Below are 3,491 nucleotides of genomic sequence, written 5' to 3'. Positions count from 1 at the left end.
CTCACATCCATACATGACCACTGGAAAAACCATAGCCTTGACCAGATGGACCTTTGTTGGCAAAGTAATGTCTCTGCTTTTTAATATGCTATCTAGGTTGATCACAACTTTCCTTCCAAGGAGTAAGCGTCTTTTAATTTCATGGCTGCAGTCATCATCTGCAGTGATTTTGGAGCCCCCCAAAATAAAGTCTGACACTGTTTCCACTGTTTCCCCATCTATTTACCATGAAGAGATGGGACCGGATGCCATGATCTTAGTTTTCTGAATGTTGAGCTTTAAGCCAACTTTTTCCACTCTCCTCTTTCACTTTAATCAAGAGGCTCTTTAGTTCCTCTTCACTTTCTGTCATAAGGGTGGTGTCAACTGCATATCTGAGGTTATTGATATTTCTCCCGGCAATCTTGATTCCAGCTTGTGTTTCTTCCACAATCAATTGTCTAGTAAGAGACGTTTCTTAGTTTTCCACATCCAGGATGTGGAAATTGATTCATAGCATTGATTCATAGGATTCTGGATTAGATTGATGTCTAAAAGGAAAGGTGGAGAAAAAGGAAGACTGCGACGTAAGTAGCAGAATATTAAATGATCCTGACTCAAAATTGTAAAGGCCTTGTGGGGTGGGGAAAATGGGTAAATGGATCACTGTTTGGTGAGTAGTGAAAACTAAACTTCCGGTGCGGAGCACCTAGTAGTATACACAGAAGCAGAAATATATTATCCTACAATTAAGCTTACCTAATGTTAGAAACCGATGTTACCTCAAAATATTTACATTACAAAAAACCATGAATGGGAGTGAACCAACATGTCTCACTAGAGAGCCAAACACCAACGGGCTGCAAAACGAACAGAGGAGGCAAGCTCATTTCTCCAAATTTACAGAGATCTTTCCAAAAACACTACACTGTTCCCCTAAGACACCACATTACTATATTTAAAATTGCGAGTGGGTCTAACCCAATGATTGTAATAATTTAAGCAAAAAGTTAACTCAGAATACACTAGTTGCCCAATTTTCTGTTCTCGGAGAAAACCGGGGCTATGGGGGCGGTAAGGTCGGCCCGGGAAGATGAGTGGGTGAAGAATAGGAAAAAGAAACGATTGCCTGCCTGGAAATAGACCCCACCGAGTCGATGATAACGCCGAATCCTAACCACTAGAACACCAGGGAGCGTCCGGGCTCGGCCCTCGCCTGGCCTGCCGAACACAGCGCCTCCAGGCCGCCGGCCGCGGCGCCGTGGTGCCCACACCCGGCCTTTGCAAGGCAAGGTCAGGCGCCCGCCGGCCCTGTAAGTCCGGCTAGCCTGGCGTTGCCGTTTGGCTCTCAGTAGCCTCAAAACACTGCACGCGCCGACGGCTTCTCGCACACACGCCAAAAGCCGCGCGCCGGCTGCCTGGCTCCCTGCTCCCAGCTCTCTCTGCCCCGAATGCCCCTGCCGGGAGGGCGGCGGAGCTCAGCAAAAGGTCGGCCCGCTGCGTTGGCCGGGAATCGAACCCGGGTCAACTGCTTGGAAGGCAGCTATGCTCACCACTATACCACCAACGCTGCTCAGCCCGGGCCGCCGCCAGACGCCGGCCCCGGGGTCGCCCCAGCACACTCTCGCCGCCGCCGCATCACTGCCTCGACGCCCGTTCAGCCGGAGGCTCTGCGCCGCCGCCGGCGCCGCCGGCAGCCCACCAGCAGCCCCATCCGCGCCAGCTCTACGCAGCGGCCGGGATCCCCCGGCCCCAGCGTCCCCGGGGCGGCGCTCCCGCGGCATTGCGGTCCCCCGGCGTTCGCTCCCCGCCGCGGCCCGCGAAGGCCTCCGTCCTCACCCCCGGGGGGCAACGCGGGGCACGCAGCTTCCAGCAGCCAGCCGGCCAAAGCCCTTCTCCACCGTGCGCTGGGAGAGGCCACTTCCGACGACGACAGGGGGACACTGGAGCCAGCCGCCTGCAGGCGTCCCCGCGCTGTGCCGCCCCGCGCCGCTGGGGCGCGGCGAGCCCAGGAGCCCACTGGGGGCAACCGCTGTGGGCGGGCGGGCCGCAAAACCCGGCTATGGTCGGGCAAGGCCGTGGGGTGGCCAAGGAGGCCGTCGCTCCGCCGTGGCGACCGAGCGCCCGGAGACGACAAAGGGCTCAGGCCGGAGGGCTGCACCGGTAGAGGGGGTCGGCGGTGGCCAGGCCGGGCCCCGCCTGGCCCAAAGGCGGACGGAGGAGACGAAGGGCCCTTGGGGGCCAGGCGGCAGGACAGAGAGCCACCGCGGCCACCAAAAAGGCTGTGTTGCCTCCCCGTCGGGGAATCGAACCCCGGTCTCCCGCGTGACAGGCGGGGATACTCACCACTATACTAACGAGGACGGCGGCGACCGCTCAGCCGCCCGGCCGCTCTCGGGCTTCCGGGCTGCCTGCCCACGCCTCCCCGTGCCCACCACGGGCCCCGACCCGACCGCCCACCAAACCAACCGCCTCAGTCACAGAGGCGGCCCGCGACCCCGACAGGGACCCGGACCCCCCCGGGGCACTGGACACTCCTCGTGCGCGCCGCCTCTTGCCTCCAACGCGGCCATTCCGCCGGGAGAAGGGGGTCCGAGAAGGCAAGCGAGGCTGCGAGGACACGGTGGGCGCGCGCCGGCCCGCGTCTGGCGTGAAGGGGCGCGGGTGAGGAGGGGCCGGTCCGCCAAGGGCCGGGCTGGGTCCGGGGCGCGACCGGCGGCGCAGTCAGGCGCCTCGGCCGGCCCCGTCGCTCACCCACACCAGACGGCCGCCTGCCTGCCTGCCTGCCGGCCTGCCTGCCCGGCGCGGCGCACCGCGCGGCCCGCCACGGGCGCCGCGGCTCGCGCCGCGTCGGGTCTCAGCCAGGCGAGCGGCCACGCGCCCGCCCAGGCCCGCCGTCAGGATGGCCGAGCGGTCTAAGGCGCTGCGTTCAGGTCGCAGTCTCCCCTGGAGGCGTGGGTTCGAATCCCACTCCTGACAAGCCAGCCTTTTGGCCCGCCGCACGAACGCACCCGTCCTCCCCGCGCCACAGCCTTTCTCCACACACACCCGCCCCCTGCCACCTGCACCCCACAACCAGGAACCTTCAGTCCTTCTCAGCGCATCTTTCCTCCTCAGCTGGCTGCGGCTGCAGGTGCTGCTTTTCCGGCCTCCCCGCCTGCCCCTCGCCCACCCTCGCCCACCCTCCCCCTCGCACGGCCCCACCCCCGTCGGCGCCCACGCACGGAGCCCCGCGGCGGGTGGCAAGCCCTCCTCGCTTCGCCGGCGCTGCGACTTCTGCCTGCGGATCGGCCAACTCGCTCTCGCAGCCTTGCTTCCACGTCCGCCCCCCAAGGCCGCTCTCCCGCCGGCCGGCACCCTGTCGGCCGCGCCCGCCCCGCCGGCCCCCCTGCGCCACCCAGCCACACCGAGGCGGCCGAGCCCCCGCCTCGCCCGCCAGGGGGCTGCTGCGTGCCCTCCACGCTTCTCCGCCTTGCGGCCTCGGCCGGGCCACACCTGCCGGCCTCCCGCCC

The 3,491-nt window shown here is 63.8% G+C and overlaps 3 non-coding genes across 3 annotated transcripts; 1 reads left to right on the top strand and 2 right to left on the bottom strand.

Moving 5' to 3' along the window:
- Positions 1-1,477: 1,477 nt before the first annotated feature.
- Positions 1,478-1,549, bottom strand: TRNAG-UCC (transfer RNA glycine (anticodon UCC)). The gene has a single exon. It is a non-coding gene; the product is annotated as a tRNA-Gly (tRNA).
- A 721-nt stretch (positions 1,550-2,270) lies between these two features.
- TRNAD-GUC (transfer RNA aspartic acid (anticodon GUC)) lies at positions 2,271-2,342 on the bottom strand. Its single transcript has one exon. It is a non-coding gene; the product is annotated as a tRNA-Asp (tRNA).
- Positions 2,343-2,875: 533 nt separating this feature from the next.
- TRNAL-CAG (transfer RNA leucine (anticodon CAG)) lies at positions 2,876-2,958 on the top strand. Its single transcript has one exon. It is a non-coding gene; the product is annotated as a tRNA-Leu (tRNA).
- The last annotated feature ends 533 nt before the right edge of the window (positions 2,959-3,491 follow it).

This window comes from Muntiacus reevesi, chromosome 1 (assembly GCF_963930625.1).
Source record: "Muntiacus reevesi chromosome 1, mMunRee1.1, whole genome shotgun sequence".
NCBI lineage: Eukaryota > Metazoa > Chordata > Mammalia > Artiodactyla > Cervidae > Muntiacus > Muntiacus reevesi.
The sequence above is the reverse complement of the archived record's forward strand: the minus strand, read 5'-3'. Positions and strand labels throughout refer to the sequence as shown.